Source organism: Lycorma delicatula, chromosome 5, assembly GCF_047948215.1.
Source record: "Lycorma delicatula isolate Av1 chromosome 5, ASM4794821v1, whole genome shotgun sequence".
Classification (NCBI taxonomy): domain Eukaryota; kingdom Metazoa; phylum Arthropoda; class Insecta; order Hemiptera; family Fulgoridae; genus Lycorma; species Lycorma delicatula.
The window spans coordinates 166,212,702-166,235,286 of NC_134459.1; positions in this window are offsets into that span (position 1 = coordinate 166,212,702).

Sequence of the window (22,585 nt, forward strand, 5' to 3'; positions counted from 1 at the left end):
AATATTATTTTTATAATGCGTAACTTAAAGTTTTAAAAGTTCTGTTTCTTTAAATCTTAATGGCTCTTTTTTTTAAATTTCATATTTTTAATAATGATAATATTCCGTTAAAATTACTAACAGAGAAAAAGAAACAGAGATGAATTTATTCCCGCCTGTTTTTATCATATAAAAATAAAAATAAAAAACTGGCCAATATGTTCTGACATTTCCCAACACTAACAGATTTATTTCCTTATCCTTTCTAAAATTAAAATTCAGAAGTCACTAATTATCTTTTAATTTTCTAATTAATTTATTTTCACAATAAAAGAAAAGTATTCAAATGACAGGTAAAATAAATGAAATGAAACTAAAAAAACTCGTTAATTTTCTATATTTGAATTGATTACTACTACTGCTACTACTATTACTACGACTACAACTACAACTACTACAACCTACTACTACCTACTACTTACTACTGCTACAACTACCTACTACCACCTAACACCTACCACCTACTACTATCTACTACCGCTTACCACCTACCAACTACTACATACTACTATCTACTACTACTACCTACCTACTATTACTAATAATAATAATAATAAAAATTCAAAAATAATAGAAAAAATTTTAAAAATTAAACTCGTGGAAAATTCAATTATTTAGGCAAAGTAAACTAGAAGAATGGACTAGATAAAACATGAATAGAAAATATAAATTAAATAAAAATGACTTTACAACTAACCAAAAGTTTTACAAAAAAATCACTTTCTTTTCATTCGAAACTTACATATTAGAACACTGTTATAAAACCTGAAAGTCTTTGCGGGGAAGAAATTTTAACATTAAAATAATCGAGGAAGTCTGGAGAATATTTTGAAAAAGAACGATAAATATTAGGCCCGGAATATAAAAATAACAAAAATATTTTAAGATCAAAAAAGAGATTTATAGAAGAACATTATCGTCACAAATAAAAAACGAAGAATAATGCTTTAAGTTCATTTGAAGATTGTCAAGACAGATTTTTAAATTCTTTGATAATCTCAAAAATAAAAATAGTTGGCTTCTAGAGATAGGAAAAGAGCTCCAAGAAATCGGAATAAGAGAAGAAGACATTTTATTCAGGAAGAATTTCAAGAAAAAATCTGATGTGGACACCACATCTTCCTTGTACGCCTGTTAAATTACATATACACATTTTTTTATAATGAAAAGTACATAAAGTTTTATATTTCATTAATTTCTGATATTTATATATATATTTTTTTTTATTATTATTGTAGTTTTTTTACAATCAGAAGTTAATTATTATTAATAAATCAATATATTTAAAATAAAAAAATTAAAAATTAAAAAAGGAGATGAAGTCGGATTCGAACCGATGTGCCTTCCTCTTATAAGAACCAAATATTTCATTAATTAAAATTTTATTTGGCTATTAACAATGGAACCAATGAAGTATCACTTTGATATATCGTTGAAAAGCTCTCAATGAGGGCTTATTACTGCAGTTAAACAAATGTCCAAAGTCCACATTTTTGGGATTTTGGGGTTTTTTGAACATTTTTTGTCCGATCGATTGCAATTAAAAGATGAGGTGTACAACTAGATGTTATAACATTCCTAAACCCAAATTTCAACATCCTACCGTTAATCTTTTTTGAGTTATGCGAGATACTTACGTACATACAGACGTCACGTCGAAACTAGTCAAATTGATTCAGGGTTGTCCAAAATGGATATTTCCGTTGAAATCTGAAAACCGAAATTTTTCGCTTTCACAATACTTGTTTTACTTCGTATAAGGACGTAAAGAGTACGTGAGTTTAAAAAATTAAAAGTGGCTCAAGGTGGAGGTGAAAACAACAACAGATCATAGAAAAGATCATTAAGAAAATTGATATCTGAGAATTGGCAGAAGATTAAAGGAAAAATTAACTTCACGCGTCCAGAGATTGCCAATTTGACAAACCTTCAAAATTTATCCTCTAAATTAATGTAGAAAAAATTTGTAACACCTTGCTAAAAAAAAAATTACAAGTTGATAATTTTAAACAGTAGCAAGATTAGAAAATTAATGAAGTTTTATTATTTAGTGAAGCAGGAGCATTTAATTGATCGCATCATTGTCTGAAAATGTTTTACAATAATTTTCAGTATTATTATTTTCAAATAATATTTATAAAATTGCTATTTTTTTTTTTTTTATTAAATACATTAATCTGACAACACACTTGTAGTACTTTTCCGTCATGCTGCTAAAGCCGCTTTCCGGGAAAGTCCTACAACTGTGGGTTGTTTCTGATGCACAGATTACACACACATCTTAATTTAAAATGTGTATAATCTTATTTAAATATAATATTTTTTCGTTTATTTAATTTAATGATACTAACTAAAGCGCGCGCGCATACCGTATTTAATTTGCGCAGGTGTGGAAGTAGCAGCGACGGTCGTCACTGATTAAACTAATGTAATTATACAACTTACATAAAACAGATTTCGCTTGTACGGTCGGCAGACTGGTGCAGCCGCGAGACTTAACGACCAGATACCGAGTCAACAGAGAGATCGAGTTCAAGATTCATCCAGACCGAGTTACTTTTTACACTTTAAATATTATTCATTTATTTAATTCTACCGCTCACCTGTGGCGTCCCAACATCATTTAAATGCAAATATTCTTTTTTGCAAATATTGTTATTTTTTAATTTTTAACAAAAGCGCTTAAGAAATATATGGGCTTAATTAAACGAAGTCTCGAGGTATTGAGGTGACCTTGCTCCACAGCCTTGACCTTTTAAGTTGAAAATTTAATGGCATCAATGTCTCAATATAGAAGTAATCTAAGTTTGGTCAAAATCGGTTTAGAAGTTCTGGAGATATAAGGTGATTTAGAGGCCACACACACGAGCACGCGCGCGCGCGTACATAAAAACATTAATATCAGATAACTTTCATTTGGTATTTTGGGTTCTTAGGTGTCAAAAAGTCAAGTTCCGGTGAAAAATGCATATGCCCATAAAGGTTCGATTACAATACTTTCCCTTCTAGAGCTGTAGCTCTGCTATAGCGTTATCTAGATGGGAAAGTAAAATATTTAAAATAATATTAACTTATCTTTATTTCTGTGACTGTTATTTTGAAACCAATTGCAAAATCAACACTTTTCAAAGACCTTCACAAAATATTAAATTGTAATCTAAAATTAATGTTTTTTTTTTTTTTTAAATTGATCATAACTAAATAGAATTAGCTGTACTTCTTGAACAACGCATATATTCAGAAATTGATCACAAACGTTACATTTTTTTATAAATTTTGTATTATTAAGTGGAATATATATATTACTCATGAAATTCGTTAAAAAAATATAAATAAATAAATTGTAGCACGTCAAAATAAAAAAAAAGGTAAATAAATATGAAACCGTGAAGGTTTACAAAAGCAAAATAAATATTGTTTATTTTTATATTAATTAATTAACTCGAAGTATTTTATTTTAATTATTAATAAAAAATTTGCAAAACGCAAACATTATAAAATAAATATAAATTATTTCAAATAATTTTTAAATGGAGAGCTGGTAATCGTTAAAAAAATGTGTTTTATGTGTGTTCATTTTTCATTTTATTTATGATAGTAGATGTTTTTTTGTTTTTTTTTTTCACGCGTGTTTTTGGTAAAAGAAGTATGGTGTGGAATCATTGGTTCAATTTCAACCCTAGTGTTCAACAGGTTTGCCATCCAATAATTCTTTTCTCATGATACAGATTTTTTTTTATCAAGTTCTTTAAACAAATAAATATTGTAACAATATTTTAAAGAGAAAACAATTCTCTTCGTTTTTCTTTTCTTTTATTTTTTTTAAGCTTTCTACAAAGAATTTGTTACTGACAAGAATGTAACAGAATATTTTGTAGTACAATAAACGTTAAGAATTGAAAGCTTTTTCTTCTTTTTAATTTCGTTGGCTTTTTTAATATATATTCTTTGTAAAAATAATAATAAATTACTAAAAAAGATTATTAATAGTCTATAGCCAAATTTAATTAATAAGTTTTAGACCATACATTTTTAAATATTTCAGGGATATTATGCAATTCATTATATCTGGTAACAGCTACAATAAAACAAAAGTATTACCCTCAGTTATAATTTTATTGAAAAAATGCAATTTAAAACATCGTAAGTAGTATAAAATCAACAAAGTAGCGATGAAGTTCAGAGTTCTTATTTTGATAGAAATATTGTAAATAAATTCGGCCGAAATTTTTACAATTTAATATAATTGATATTAATATTATTTATTTTAGAAACTAACCAACCACCCAGTTACACTTACTTATGAAAGATGAATTTCGCATAGAAAATATCAAGCTTGACCGGGATTCAAACTAAGAACTTTCCACATGAAAAGTAGGTACAATATTATGTAATTAATATTATTCTGCCTCAGGATAGAGATGGAAAAAAAATTGTATTAAAATAAACAGCACGCTCACTTTTAACAAAAAATTTTAGTTCGAACTACGAGATATGAAATAATAAATCATTAATGATATTAAAAACCGACTCTAAATTTACAATGGAATCATTAAATATAAATTATTTAATAAAAAAGTAAATATAAATGCGGAAACAAACCAAAAAGAAAAATTCCATTTCGGCACGCCGGAAGGTGGAGGTAGATTTCACCGGTGCGAAGTAGGGGATAAAAAGATTTCCACCTTAAAGTTAAGAAAAACTTCAAAATTACTTGATAGGACAACGGTTGCATGTGAAAAATGTTTCACATGTTTAGCATACGACAAGCCCCATCTTAAAATTCCAGCAAAATTTTGGTCATCCCTTGCCGTAAGGATTGATCATATTAAAAATTGTTTCAGACAAACGTTTTAGGTAATGTTTAGAGGACTACCGACCACTAAACCAATTCCATATTGTGCCTATTAAAGGAGGTATTATTTTTTTATCTTCGAAACCCCATTTTTGAAGACAAAACCTCCCTGTCGGCCAACGGTTGGTGATATCAAAAAACTTTACTTAGATAGGCTTTAGGCCCTCCTCCAAAGAATAGTAGGAACTTTAAACAAATTCGATATTTTCCTTAATAAGAAAGTTATAACGATTTTTTGTTTTTACGAAAAAGCCCCAACATTTCCATCCCATTGTCCGATTTTGCCCATTAGCAAACTCGACAGAGATTTTGGGCCGGTATTTTTTATGTATCAATTGGAAGTGATTGGCGCAAAATATTACGACACTTATCGTATCCACAAGAAAGTAAAATATATATATAAATATAAAGGTATATATAGTCTTTTAAATTGACGGTGGTTTTGGGGCCTGGGGAATGTGAAACGCGAAGATATGTCGAAATTTTCTGGAAGTCCTATCGTGGTACCCATTATAATATGTAGCTTTCTTATGAAATCTACCCAAAACGGACAAGTTAGTGTATAAATAAATTAAAACTTGCGCAGTCCAAAATATGTATTAAAAAAATTCCTCATAAATGCTAAATTAAAGGATTTCAATATGGTGATTTGACCCGAAGTGGTTTACGTTGTAGTAATCATGAGTACAGTATATTTATGATATATTACATTTTATGTATATATGATATACATCATTTTTATTATACTGATAAAAATCCGAAAGAAAAAATATTTTGAAGAAAAATATTGTGTCCTATATAGAACGACACACTAAATATGTATTTTCTCGACCTCCAGAAAACGTTATACCTAAATTTAAAGAAATAATGCATAAAAGGAGATTGACTTTCATAGGGTACGTTTTAAGGATGACTGATAATAAAATTCCCAAGAAAATCCTCCACAGTTATCTTTAAAAAAAAAATACACGGGTATATTGCGATAAAAGGTTAAGAAATATTTAAATAAAGCTGGATAAGAAATTGTAAACTAATAATATCAGAATTTAATCAATAAAACAAAAGAAATTTGTGAAAGTTATGTTTCCTACAAAGAAGCAGCTAAAAAAAAAGAATACTAATGAAAAATTTAGGTAAAAGATCAGAGAAAGATATAAAAAGTATTGGCATAAAAGGAGAGCGAGGACGCTAAGAAAAGTAGTATCAAACGTGGTTCACAGTTAGACAAAATGACAAAACCCAATTAAAAATATAAATCCAATACATAAGGCAGTACCGAAAAGAAATAACTGGCTGTGTCTAAAATTTTTAATAGTATATGATATTAGTAGCTAACCTGTATCTTTCAACTTATTGTCCACAGTTATGAAGTAATCATTTTTTTGTTTTTATTTTATTTGGAAAATTTAAATAAATCATACATATATTCGTAGGTAAATTTATTGCAGTGTTTCGTGTTTACTTTTTTTTCTATTTAGTACGATTAAAATTTTAAAAATGTTAATTGAACTAAAAATCTTGTACGACTCTGCGAGAGAACAGGTTAAAGGCTTATTAGACTGCATCCTCAATACTTGCATTCGAATATTCATAAGGGCATTTGGCATTAGCTGTAAAGTAACTCCCATTACTTTACAGGAGGAAGTACCAGGTTATCAAATACGCGGTCAGCAGGTCCCGTCTCTCCAACTTCTCGAGGAAGGCGACTAGACCCGCTTGCACTCAGCAATTTAAAGGGAAGAAGTCCTTAGCCCGGGATTTTAACTTAATAAACAAAAATTTATATATATTTTTATTAAAGTAAATCTGTTTCCCAAAATATGCATCATGGTTTTTATTACTAAATAAAATTACTGATCTTTTCTATTGGCCGACAGAATTTCTAAAATTACGTATTAAGTGCGTAAGTATTTAGATACGATTTGATCAAATGAAGTTTTTATATTAAAAATTATGCTGGATTAAAATTATAAATGAGGAAAAAAATAAAAAATCTTAGTAAAAAATATTAGGCCTACCTCCTTGACATTTCGATTATTACAATTGCATCATATTTTGAGTATACTTGCTAAAAAATAAAATTTTTTAATAAAAATCTTTTTGGTCCAATTTGATCCTGTTTTTCGACAGCTACATTAAATGAAATTTTTAATAACAGCCACAGATTGAAAAAGCAGATAACGTATCAGAGATAACAAAAAAAAATTTAAAAAAAATTTTAAACACTAAAGTCGGGTCATATCATATGAGTTCTTATTGTTTCATTATTCAGGAAACTTATTGTATACCAAAAAAATATTAGACCCCTTTTTTTAAACGTTCTCATGTTACCTACATTAATACGAGTTGATTTTTAATTTTGAAAATTATAGTTAAAAAAAATTATATTTTAAACGGTCCCTATTTATTCCCTTGTTTTGTTAATGCTTAAAAATTATTTACTAAAGTATTTATTTACTTCAGTAAATTAGTTTATTAGGTAAAATGTTACTTAAAAAATTTGTTTAATAAGAAAAAAAATATTTGGGCTTTGCGATAATACCTTGTCATATATATATATATATATATATATATATATATATAGAGGACGAGAGAGAGAGAAAGAAAGAGAGAGAGAGAGAGAGTTTATGTTGAGTCAGCTCGGAAATATTAATGCACCCAATAATGTTTGCACTCATTATAAATGTAATAATTATGAGTAATAGCCAGAGAATAACTGGGAGATGTAGTGTAAAGCAAAAAATTAATTAATTTAATGAACTCGTTTAGTTTCTGAAGAAACAATTCACAGTGCATTGGAGTAATTCACGAAGAATGCAACAAACTTTCAGGATATGTTCTATCGGTGAAAATAAAGTTGAAAGTTCACATAAGAAAGGTTCGGAAACGTTTCGTTCACAAGTGTCGGCTGGCGAAAGATTTTGCGTTGATTTCTGAGCCTTGGTTAAATTATTCCAGATATTTAATTTACGTTAACTGAACTTTCTTCTTTATTTTCACCAGTAGAACATGTCCTGAATATTTGGCACATTGTCCGTGAATCACTCTGTATACCCACTACATTTCGTCATCAGCGGAAAATTATAACTTGATGAAATACGGTCGAATTAAAATTAAAATTTGCAATTATTTGTAATTAACTACATGATTTCTAAATTATGAGGTTCGGTACTTTATTTATGCTAATAATTTCAATTAAAGAGTGTAGAATGGTATTTTGTCTGGGCCATCGATCCTGTCAACCTCGTATCCATTTCTAAATTCGAATAATAATAAAACAAAATTGCCCACAGTCCTCAGTTCATTACAAATAAACTCCCGAATTAGTTATCAGGAAAAATATAATTTATACGTAAATAAGAATTTCAATATATTCGTTTTTTAAGTACAGGTTTAGCTTAGAACTCAAGAACCGCGCAGTTATTTAAATAATTTTTTTACAGCTATATTTTTTGAACTTTGAAAAAATGTTTAGATGTTTATTTGTCCAGGTAATAAATGAGTACAGTAAGGACTTCACCAAAATCGTATATTACTTTATTACGTCGTAGTTTGTGTAGCTTTGAACCATTACGCCATGTTCTCCAATTAAAATCTACAAGTTTCCCTAAAGGGAAATTGAAATTATAGATTGAATTTTATCTTTGCACTTCATTCGTAACAACCAAGATAGCTTTTTCGAGTTATAAGAGAATTAATCGGGAATTTTTTTACAAATTTTTCATTGCAAGCGTTTTCTGTACAGAATGTAAATAACTATGGTTTTATTTTTAAATTGCCCACAATATGTTTTTCTTTCATTATATGTTTAAATTTAGACAGAACTGAAACAAAAGCTCATTACTTAAATCTGTACGTATTATGAAGTTAATCCATTAATCGGATTTTATGTCAACGTTTCCGTGTTTTTACTGAAAGCTGCTTAAACTAAATTTTCAGAATTTTAACCAGATATACCAATTTATAAGATTGAAATCTTAGCAAAATATTCTGAACTCACTTGATATTTCAAAGTAACATTACCGTCAGATTTATCATCCGCTTGCCCTCACTTGATAAAAATTATTTTTTAGCATTTATTCATCATAATTTACTTTAAAAAAAAACTTTTTTAATTTACCTGCTTTAAATGTATTTTAAATACAGTGTTATCATAAAAGAATGGTGCGCTTTTGAACATGGTTTAAATTAAAACAGAATTACTTACAGTTTATATTTTTTTATATAATTAATAAATTTCAATATGTGCGCCTTTAGGCGCTCGACAAATGTCCAAACGATCCTAAACTTCTTTCCAAACATTAGTTAACATTTCTTCGTTAATGGTTGTCATTGCTTCATTAATTCTGTTTTTTAAGCGGTTTAGATCGCGAATTTTTTGTGTATAAACAACGCTTTTGATGTACCCCCACAAGAAAAAATCGCAAGGTGTCAGATCTGGACTCCTTGGAGGCCAAAGTACGGGTCCTTGCCAGCCTATCCATCGATCTCCAAATTTTTCGTTCAAAGCGTCCGTGACCGATGCATTGAAGTGCGGGGGAGCACCATCTTGTTGGAAATGAAGTCGATGAATGTTTTCGAGTTCATCTAGCTGAGAAAAGCAATAATCGGTTAACATGTCAAGATACACAACTCCATTAGTTGTTTTTTCAGCAAAGAAGAAAGGCCCTATTACACGATTTTTCATCACACCACACCAAACATTAACTTTAAGCGAATCGCGTTGTTTCTCAATAATTGCGTGTGAGTCTTCAGAGCCCCATATTCGTGAATTGTGTCTGTTAACGCATCCATTCACATGGTATGTAGCTTCGTTTGTAAAAATTATATCGTCTAAAATGATTCGTTTTCACTTATTCTGTCCAATATTTCAACAGCGAAATTGTAACATTTTACACCATCATCGGGTTTCAATTCCTGCAGTATCTGGATTTCATAAGCGTGTAATTTCAGTTTTTTATATAAAACTTTGTGAACTATTGATTTTGGAATACCTAATTCGATGCTTCGAGGGGGATGGACTTCCCAGGAGTCCTAGTTGCCGATCGTCTAATTAGTTCAACCGTTTCGTCTGGTACACTTGGTCTGCCGGTTGATTTCTGTTTCTTAACCGATCCGGTTTCTTCGAATCGTTTGAACCGACGTGTTATGTTATTTTTGTGTGGTGGATCTCTTCCGAATTCACGACGAAACGCACGTTGAACTAAAATTACGGATTTTAATTCAGCTATCAATAAAACACTTTGCTTTGTCTTTATCCGAGAACATAGTAACTCGCTAAACTCACGCAACAACAATACAAGAACTGACGTTGTGGTTACAACTGCTGATAAACAAACTTTTGGGTTGGAGGCTTTCAGGGATACCAATATAATATTTCCCTACAATCTTCCTATGAATTACAGAAACCGCACTATTATTTTATGATAACCCTGTATAAATTTGAACAAACAAAAATGAAATCTCTTGAAAATTTGATCGATTAACTTAATTAATCGTTAACTTAATTTGATCGTTAACTTAATTATTATAGATGAATTTTAGAGAAAAGTTTAATTATGAAGATTAAAATAAAATAAATTTAAATAACCATCCTGAAATTTATTTTAATTTCAAATGATAATTCTTTCCTCCATTTGACAAGGACAGACTTTTTGTATTTCACTGACGGGGATATATTTTTGTAAAAAAATTTAAGCGATCGAATCATACAAAATTTATAAAATTAAAATTTTTTTTTTTTTAATTTTCACTGAAGGTTACTTTTATTTCAGGTAATAAATAATAACTGGTACTTTAAGAAATTATGTTATTTTAAATGTACAAATTAAAAGATATATCTCATTAAAATTCATAAAATAAAAATTAAAAATTTTATAGATTTTTTTATAAAATAATTAATTTAAAAATTCCATAAGCTGTTTTTTAATCTAGTTTTTTTTAGTATTATTAGGTTTTTAATTTTTTTTTTTTTAATTTAATTTAATCACATTTAACTTTGTACTGCAAATGATTTGCATTACATTTTATATAAATTATTATGAAAAATAAATTAGTAAACCTTAAATAAAACTGTCAATAACAAACAGTCGAAACCTTTATAAAAAGTTAAGCTTATATTGTAAATTTCCATTAATTTTTGTTTAAATTAACAATAATAAAAGTATATTCAGACTTGTCTAAAAATATCTGTTCTAGGTTATTAATTGTCATACCGATATGCATGTATGTGACACGTAATGAACAGTCACTAGATGTTAGTTCGGTATTGATGATCAGCGGGGCGGATTAAATAAATGTTGTTAATGTTAAATTTGATGCGGTCAGGCGTCCCGTTGCCTCGTGTTTTCCTTCCAGAATCAAACATGCTGATCCCGCACACAATGTAAACATCACTTTAACCTCTATAGCTTCATCGCTAAACTTCATTGCGACTTGATGAACCGATTAATTCGGTTATGGTTTTCAATATACTTGTTATGTTTAAACTATAAAGTAACTATATAACTTTTTGAAACGTAATATCTATCCGTTTAGTAACTTATTTAATCGATTCAAAATAACAGCAAAAAAATTAACTATTGTACTTTTAATTTATTTTTCAATTATTTTTTGTACTATTTTCACCAAGGAACTGAATTAATATAGCAAACCCCTGTACTTTCTAAATTTCAAAGTCGTGGTAATATATGATTATTTTAAAAATAAATAAATGTCATATCATTAAATATTATTCATCATTTTAATGTCTTTATATTCTTTTAAATGAGAATGTATACTCATACTCAAGAACGGATAAGATATCTTGACAATATTTAACACGCCAGTCCGTAAAGTAATGAAACTAGTTTTTTTTTAGCAGCCAAAGTGTCAACACTGTAAAGTTACTACAAAACATATGGTTGTATGAACAGCTGATTTATAGTAGTCATTAATATTTGTAGTCTATTGTTGCCACGTGAGACGTGAACAAACTTTTCGTGAAACGAGTTTTTGTTGTGCGTTACAAAAATGATTGATACTAATTATGAGCAACGTTGTGCAATCAATTTTTGTGTTAAACTCTGTGAGAATGCTACTAAAACATTTTAAAGATTGAAAAGGGCGTATGGAGATGACGCTCTGTTACCAGCCCAAGTTTTTTAGATAGTTTAAAGGATTAGCAGATGGCCGGGAATCAGTTGCGAACAATCCACGCTATGGAAGACCGTTAACGTCAAAAAGTGACATCAATGTTGAGCGAATCAGAGACGGTAAGACCGGCGATTAACTGTCAGAATGATTGCAGAACAGTTGAATTTGAACCGTACTACAGTCCATCAAATTTTGACAAACGAACTGGACATGAAAAAGGTTTGTGCAAAATTGGTCCCAAAAAACCTCACTATTGAACAGAAAAACAACATGGTGGAATTGTGGCGCGATCTTCTAAGGCGAACTGAAATTGATCCTGATTTTCCAAAAAAATATTATTAATGGTGATGAATCTTTGATATTTTAATACGACCCAGAAACAAAACGTCAGAGGAAGAAGTGGCACACTTCAAACTCGCCACACCCAAAAAAGCAAAAATGAGCAACTAAAAATTCGAAACCATGCTAATTTGTTTCTTCGATAGTAATGAAATTGTTCATAAGGAGTTTTTGCCTACAGAACAGATTGTAGATCAATATGTTTACCGAGAAATTCTTGAAAGACTGCGGAAAAGAGTTGCCCGCGTGAGACACGTCATCAAAGACAACTGGATGCTGGATCATAACGATGCACCTTGTCACATTCCACTCCCAATTAATGAGTTTTTTCAAAGAAAACCATTGTAGTTTTTCAACCATCTTATTCACCTGATTTGAGTCCCTGCGACTTTTTCCTGTTCACGACTTCACCGAAATTTTTGAAGTGAAAAATCACCTCAAAGGACACCGTTTTGGAACCGTAGAAAACATAAAACATAAGTAGATAATATAACCAGTAAAAAAACATCTGAAAGCCCATCTTAAGGCTGGTCCTTCCCACCATCTGAAGGTTAATCCGGTTTCTTAGTTCAACACTGCTATGAAGAGTGGGAAAACCGTTTCAAGCGTTGCGTGGCTTCCCAAGGGAACTATTTCGAAGGTGATAAGAGTCCATGCATAAATGGATTATAAATAAACAATTTTTCTAAACCAGTATCATTACTTTATTTACAGTCCTCCTATATGTTTATGTATTTCTTTATTCTGTAGAGACATATCATTAAACTTTATGATATATGAAAAATTTCAAGTCTGATCAAGATTCTAAACCAAAATAGACACCAATAAGTTTAGTTAATAATAAATGTCGTGTGTGTTTAAGATAATTTTTGTCTTACTGCAATAATTATAAATTTTCTTAGATTTTTTTTTAATAATTTACAATATGTTCAATAATTTCTACCGTAAGGTAGCCGATTGATAATTATTCTAATAAATGGGAAAAATTAGATTAAATTATAAAAGGTACCATTTTTATATTTGAAAAAAAAAATGTATCCATATGATAACTCCATTAATATATCACAAGAAATAGTACGTCTCATGGGAATTTTCTGAGATTCCATAAGATTTACATTCAAATAAATGGTGACTCAGGTCTAAGACAAAAAGGATTCTTTCGCAGTTTTGCGTAAGATCGACTTTTCAGCATTTTATTTTGTTTCCTTGTGAAAAAATATCAACTCTTACCAATCATCATGAACTTTAAAGTACGTTAAGTTACCTTAATAGGCCAAAAAATATTACTAACAACAGATACTGCAGATAAAGAAACGTCATCGTTCCGACTAGCATAAAGAAACAACCTTGTAACTTACCCCCTCAAATTTTCTCTACTTTAAATTGAGCGTAACTCAAAAACGACTCAATTATTCTTCATCTGTTGTGCAGAACATGCAAAACCTAAGATAGACTACTACTACAGCACATCTAAATTTCAGTGAAATCGATTAGTATTTTTAGAGATTTTGAGCCGCAATGTTTTATACGTAGATATTTAAATATATATATATAAAGAAACCTCAATTTAATTTATTGATATTTTGGTACTGCTCAAAACGTAACGAAAATTCATTTTCACCCCCTCCCCGCCACTCACAACATGCAACCGAAAGTAATACCTTACTTTTTTCGTAAAGTCGGTAAAATAAAAAAAAACAAATAAAATTTGGCATAGTAGGAAACTGAATTTTTTCGAGTAGGGATTCGTAAAGTGTAGTTCAAAACAAAAATTCCTCATTTAACCACATAGTTGGGAATACTATAAAAATATTTTTTTTAAAATTGGCTTTAAATATTTACCCGATCTCATGACTACTTTTGTTATTGAATGAGTAAATCACTTTACCAAAGCTTTTTGGGGATCTATCTAAAGTGGAATGTGTAAGGATTCAGATACTTAATACAAAAAAATTATATTAATAAAATTATATATTAAACTGATCAAAAATTATTCGAAAACATATATTACATTTCAATAGACATTAAAAAAAAGTACGTTATTAAATATTAGTATTCACTGTAAAAAAACTGTTTTTTTATTCAATTTACGATACGGTAACAAGGCACAGCATACTAGCGGAATTTCATATCTGTTGAAACAGATCCGTGAACATAACAATGCGCAAGCACACCGCATACAACTCCGTCGTCTTTACGAGTGTTAGTTCACCTCTTATAGCAAACAGCAAAATAAAAAAATAATGCGATAATTAAGTAATAGAGTTCGCCCAAATTTAAAATATTATGGGTTACTATTATTAAAAAAAAAAAGTAAATAAATTTACAGCAATCAAATTTTTATTCCATTTATTTATTCATTTTAATTTATTTATTTAATGCATTATATATATATATATATATAATAATATATATAAGTATATGTAATAGACAGATATATATCTGTCTATTTATTTATCGATGAACAGTTTTTACTTATTCAGACTATTTACTTTTATTAAGAACCAAATTCCAAAATTTATGGAACCAAACCTTTTATACAGAAAAGCTGTCAGAGAATTATCTGTATTTACATGACATTCCAGGCTGTTAATAATAAATATTAAAAAATTTAGAAAAAAACAAAAAAAAGAATAAATACTTTTTACAGAATAGAATAAATTCTAAGACGGAATTTTTTTTTGAAATATTAATATGTAGTTGATTAAGCTTCTTAACAAATCTGCTTAAGTAAAGTTTTCTCTGTTAAAGTAAAGGCTAAAATAAGAAAAAAATTTTTTAAAAGTTTCCTAATTGAAGTTCGGATACATTAAAAAAGATATAAACATTCTTGAAAGCTTGATATATGAAATATAAAATTTCAAAAACATTTTTAGAAATATCAAACCGAAGGATAATGCAGCAAAATAAAAAAAAATGTATATTTCCATTTTAAGAGATGAGGTGTTTGATTTTTGGAATTTTTATTTTTTTATTTATGCATTGTAGGTAACAAATTTTCTTTAATAAAGTTTTCCCTAAAACGCCTCTGAAGGAAATTGAAATAATTTTTTCCCAATATTTTCCCTTACAACAAATTTTGAAAAATAATAATTTGATCATTGGTTTAAATATAGAAATATTTGAGCCAAATTTGAAGAAAGTCAGTTTGGTCGATATAAGACACAAATACGTTCATAACACGTATTTGGTTTTTTGGTCTATATGAACTAGTTGATTCTAAAACGTAAAGATTTGCAAACATTCGATACCCACTACTTGAAATGATGACCGTACTTTTCGCGTAAATACAGCTGTACTAGTTATATTCTTCGGGAAAGTAATAATTTTATATACTCGTATAAGTTAAAATGGGATAAATCTTTTATTTTATATTGGAAATCCTTTGTTTTTTTAAGATAAGATCTTCAGCTTCTTAGATGAAACAAATTCATCCGAGTAGAATTTTAATAAAATCCAGCTCCAGCCAAGATATAATATCCCCTGACCTCTTTTACTTCCCACTCAAAATCTTAAGCGTTATATTGTGAACATATTTGTTGAATACGTTAATGAACAGCTGAGATACGTCCGAAATTTTTAAATTGAATCGCAAAAATGATGCAGTCTGTCAGTTTTACGCCTGCATTCTTTACTAACTGAATTAAAAATAATTTCTATTATCTATACATGTAATAAAATTATGAATAGGGTCCTCCCTGTGCGCACATCGCGCAAAAACTACTTTAGATTTTAATAAAACTTTGCAGATAGAAAAAATCTTGACCTAGAAGCTTGGTCATTATCTCCAATTAGAATTATCATGGTATTCTTAATGAGTTAAGATATTAAAGATATTCGTTAAAAAAAATTATCCTTTAACTTTCTTATATTTCTGTTACCATAGGAAAAGAAAAAGATTCCAGATTTCAGAACTATATACAATTCATGTAACTTAATCTGTAAAATATTTAATATTTATTAGTTTATTATTATTACATTTGTTTATTATTGCAATTAACTTAAATTGTTATTTGTGATTTTTATTTTCACAAACATGAGGATAATGAACAGAGCAGAGTTCTAAGGGGCTCCACCTGCTGACCGATTAATTAGCAATAATCGAATAGGCACATAATTTATGCGATCCACTTTAACAATTTCGATCATATCTCAACTATTCATCAACCTATTTTAACAAATATGTTCACTATAAAAGGCTTCTCATTTTAATGAATAAATTATATTTCGATAAAACTAATATTTAGAATGCTATTATGATTAAAAAATTTTAATCTTCCCGATTTTGAAATTTATTATGTAATATTTTCAAAGATCGTTTATTTTTAATAAAGTTGTTGGGTTGATGTACGTTAAATCTATTTAAAATATTTTAATCTGTACTTAAGATAAACATTTACATTGAAAAAAATTGATGTAGGCACTACATGACTTCCTTGTATGCCTATTAAATTACCTATACATATTTTTTTAAATGAATAATATATAACATTTTATTTCATTAATAACTTCTGATATTTTTTCGTTTTTTTTATTGAATTATTATTCGTCGTAAATTTTTTTTTTAAAATGAGAGATTAATAAATCAATATATTAAAAAAAAAAGACAAAAAAAAAGAAGAAAATGCAGTCTGATTCAAACCGATGTGCCCACCTTTAAGATCCAAATATTTCATTAATTACGATTTTAATTGGCTTTAACTCTGGTACCAATGAAAATAAGTATCGCTTATACGTTCAAAAGCTCTCAATGACCTTACTGCAATTACTGCACTTACTGCAGTTAAGAAAAAGTCCAATATCAGAATGTTTTGGATTTTGGGCTTTTTTGTATACTTTTGGTTCAGTCGATTGCAATCAAAAGCGGAGATGCAAAACTAGATGTTACAACAGTCTTAAATCTAAAATTTCAACTTTCTACGGGTAATCGTTTTTTAGTAATGCGAGATACATAGGTATGTACGTACAGACGTCACACTGAAACTAGTCGAAATGGATTCAGGATGGTCAAAAGGGATATTTCCGTTGAAATCTGAAAACCTCTATTACAATAATTCCTTGCATTTCGTACAAGGAAGTACAAAAAAAGGGCAGACGGAAAAGAAGTGAAGAAATTGAACATTTGCCCACATAAATTTTTGGTGTTTTTCATGCCTTTGATTCAAGGCATCAAAAACACCAAAAATTAGGTTTGGCCTATACCTCCCAAAATAATATGTTTAATTATTATAATATGTTCCCGTAGACTGACTTATATTAAAACATGAATTATATGATATTGATGCGGATATGTACTGATATATAACAAAAGAGTTGCTCACAAATAGTTTCATACAATTTTTTTTGTATCTCAAATTATATTTACAATCAGTTTTGGAGGTTAGAAACCGTAATTAAATTTCACGACAATAATCAAATTCTAAAGGAGTTTCCCTTGAAACACCTTAATTCCATTCTAAACATCAACAGTAAATCAAAGGTAGCATAAGCATTGATATAGTCCTACCGGTAATAAACTAGAAATCATTATAATGTCCAGTACTATGAATAAAACTACATGAAAATATTAATATTAACATACGAACAAATAACATTAGAAACATAAATGATCGTAAACATAAACATAAATACTTTAATAATGCACAACTTAAGGAGATAAGCCTCTTCCTGAGTATCACTAGATCCAATACACGTTCTCGCTTTAATCGCCTAACATCTTCCTCAATAGCTAAGACGTTGAATAATTTTAGATCGTTTGTTTTTTTAAATATATTGATATTAATAATATTATTTAAACACGATTATTTATTTCATGTCCATTGAAAGAATATTAATAAAGAAAATTAATATGTTATTATTAGGAACAAATGAAATGCTTACCTGTTTGTTGGTTGATACGAAGTTGTGTAAACGCGTGCATGTTTAAACATGCATCATTCGATGACGTCTGACCGCTGCTGCGTTGCACTAGACGTAATGACTGTTACTCCTCAGTCCCTCTAGAGGTCGGGACGCGGTTATCTAAACGTGCGTGATTAGTAATCTGCTTATGATTTTGCTACATGTTATTAATACATATGTAGTACAGTTTTATTGTTCGTTTTACGTATTTACTTTGTATATAGTATTCATGTATTTTGTCGGTGTTTAATATAGTATTCTAAAACGTATAAATTGCGTATTTAAAATATACAACCGTATGAAGTTATACAGAATATGCATGCTGAGTTAACTGCAAGTTTTTATGCTAATATTGTCAGTATTCCTTTACACCAAAACTAGTTATTGTTTTAAATCTATCGCTGCTATTCAAAATAAATATATTTATTACTTATGTAATTTATTAAAATTGTTTATTACACAAGATAAATACTTATTAAATGACATCATAATTTATAAATTACGTTAAAATAAATAATTTTACTTTCCCGGCTGTTAACAAACATGGCTATAAAGGAAAAGCATAGCGATCAAACAAAATTTTGAGTTGGGTAACAAGATTTTGAAAGATATCGACGTCATAGTAAAAAAAAAAAATTATAGATATTTCCAGCAGCTGTTTGTACTCACTTTTATATAAAAATATTATTGTAGTTGATTGCATTAAATTTTAGAAATTTTTTTTTATATTATTAGTAAAAATTGGTACTTTAGTACAATCAAATTACTAAATTCTTTAAAATTCAAAAATTTGATTTTAGAAGTGGAGGGGATATTAAAAATTATTTTAAACCTCATAACTTGGAAACATTTCTTATTACATATCTCGAAAACTTGTTGACAAAAGGTTTGAAATTTGACAGAAATGTTTAGGTAAATATATTCCACCTTTGGTCTGATTTTCTACTCTATCGGACAAGAAGAAATCAGAGTTCCCGTATTTTTTTAATTTAGTAAAATATGATTTTTTTTAGCCTTGTTGAAAAATATTGTACCGAATTGGGCCAACTTATTGAAGTAAATAATTATTCCAAAAAAAAAAAACTTTTATGCCCCACACACAAAAAACAGTACCAGTATGGAATTCCTACTTCAAATATCAATTTTTCAAGACTGAAAATCTAACTGTATTTAATTTTAATGTAAACAATGTCGGGATTGTTAAGAAAGAAAAACCCATTGGACTCGACTTAAAAGTTCAACAACTTTATAATTTTTGATACTTGATAATACAACTTGCTTGATAATACAAGTTGATAATAATGTTGTGGCTGTTTAATGTTAAACTTGAGCGAGAGAGTTAAATTATACATAATTTTTTGACAAAAATAATATTATAAATAGGTATAAATTTAATGATAAAAACCTCATTTAATCAAAATCGTTAACCGGGATATAATATTTTTATTTTTTAATTTTGAACTTTTCTTAATTATATTTTTAATAGTGCTTAATTTTTAAAGTAAAAACTTCATTTTGGTTCAAGGAGATCAGATGAAACCCAATTTTTCTCTGTACGGTTTGTTATTTTTTTGCTGTCGTAATCGAAATATTTCATAATTAAGTAATTAATATTTAAAAATTGTATGGCGAATTAGAAATAAAAATGTAACAATTGCAAAGTGGGAAAAGTTATACAATTTTTCTACGTCTCTTTATTTTATTACTAGTGGAACCGGCAGTGCTTCGCCCATGCCAAAATATTTTCACAGTTCAAACCTTACCAATCTCATTACTATATAAATCATAAAGAAAAAGTATAAATAAATAACCTAAAACTTTTTTTACTAAATTAATGTCATATATATCGGGAGATATCGTCTATATCGATCGTTGACTATATCAATATCGACTTCCTCAGTCAGTTATTATGCGATTAAATAATAATATGTTATTAAATTATTATATAATTAAATATTATGGAATTAATAACTTGTAAACAATCCCGATATAAATAATAAATTGTAAATTTTCAGCGAAGTCTGTTAAGTAGTTTTTGAGTTATTAGGGCATAAGTAGAACAGAAATCTGAGGTTCAAACACCGTATTGACCTTTGACCCCATGATTCTTTGGTGGTTGAACCTCAGAGTATATTTTCCAGGATGAACACGTGTTTCTAGTAAAATTTACAAGCTGAAAGAGTGGATTTACTGCAAAATATATAGCAAAACACGGGTTTGAGATGCGTTGTAAAATTACAACAAAGAACCAACAATCAAATGGCGTTTGAACCTCTTAGAGTCTCTTTTCACGGGTTTATTCGAATACATTAAATAACGGCTAATTTCAATGATGAATGTGTGTTTCTCGTTAAATTTACATGTTGAAACAGTTGATTTACTGAAAAATTCATAGTAAAACATATGCTTTAACTGCAAACACCATGACTAATTTTAAATTTCTGATGATCATTACTTTCATCGATATGGGCGTTATATCATTGATCTTATTTAATGTACACAATGATCATACTCATTATAGACTGTCTATGACGTCAGGGGATTCCCTATAGCACAGTCAGTTATTCCTAATTAGTTGCTTTTTTACACATATTGGTTTAGATAATTATTAAAATAGCATTGATCTTTAAATTCTACTTAATGTAAATTACAGTTTTTCTACGCATGCGTAGTATCATATTAATCGATATATGTTATGAACAAGGCCTATCAAAATCGCATCAGAATTGGCCATAGACGCACCGTTTTCGAGATACGTCCTTTTTTTTATTTAATGAAAGATATGTCTGAGAAATCCCGTTTCTTATGTAAAATATACATAAAATAACAACAGGTGTCAATAATTAACTATAACTATAAAAAAAATAATCAGATGATTGCACCTCATTTTCGCTGAAAGTAATGATGACCGATTGATGCAGTACTTCATCGCATTTTTTCTTAAATGTATAAGATGGAGTAAATTTATTGAAAAATTGATAGTGAAAAGTAGGTTTGAGGTGAATTGACATATACGAATTTCGCTCGCGATAGTATCTCGGGAACGGTTGGAACTAGATGCATTGATAGTGAAAAGTAGGTTTGAGGTGAATTGACATATACGAATTTCGCTCGCCATAGTATCTCGGGAACGGTTGGAACTAGATGCATGGCACTAGGACCTATCGTTCCGGGTGATCGCAAAGTATATTTTCGGTTAACCCTTTCAAAATCGCATCAGAGTTGGCCTAAAACGCATCTTTTTCGAGATACGCCCTTTTGTTTATTTAATGAATGATATGTCTCAGAAATCCCGTTTCTTATGTAAAATATAAATAAAATAATATCAGCTGTCAATAATTAGCTATCACAACTATAAAAAATTAAAAATCTACAACACCCGCTTTCGCTGAAAGTAATGATGACCGATTGATGAAAAACATAATTATAAATTTACAGCGTTAACCGAGTAGCTGTTAGATTATAAAAACTAAACCTACCAGGTTGGTCTAGTGGTGAACGCGTCATTCCAAATCAGCTGATTTGGAAGTCGAGAGTTCCAGCGTTCAAGTCCTTGTAAAGCCACTTATTTTTACACGGATTTGAATACTAGATTGTGGATACCGATGTTCTTTGGTGGTTAGGTTTCAATTAACCACACATCTCAGGAATGGTTGAACTGAGAATGTACAAGACTACACTTCATTTACACTCATACATATCACCCTCATTCATCCTCTGAAGTATTATCTGAAACGTAATTACCGGGGTCTAAACAAAAAAGATTATAAAAACCAACAATGAATTTGAAGTGTAAACCGTAAATAATGATGACTGTATACGTTAAATAATGATCAATGATATAACACCCATATCGATGAAACTAATGATGACCTACATCATAAATTTAAAATTAGTCATGGTGTTTGCAGTTAAAGAATGTTTTACTAAGAATTTTTTTCAGTAAATCAACATGTTTCAACATGTAAATTTAACGAGAAACACACATTCATCATTGAAAGTAGTCGTTATTTAATGTATTCGAATAAACCCGTGAAAAGAGACCCTGATGTTCAAGCGCCATTTAATTGTTGTAATTTTGCTGCGCATCTCGAACCCTTGTTTTGCTATACATTTTGCAGTAAATTCACTCTTACAGCTTGTAAATTTAACTAGAAACACCTAGAAATGCATTTGTGGTAACAGGTTGTGTGTGTCTGTTACCATATTCCTCAAAAACTACTGGACCGAGTTCGATGCGGTTTTTTTGATAACGTAGGAATCATTTCAGAGTAAATTTTTAGATATGATTTATGGTTATAAGTTACCAGGAGCCGC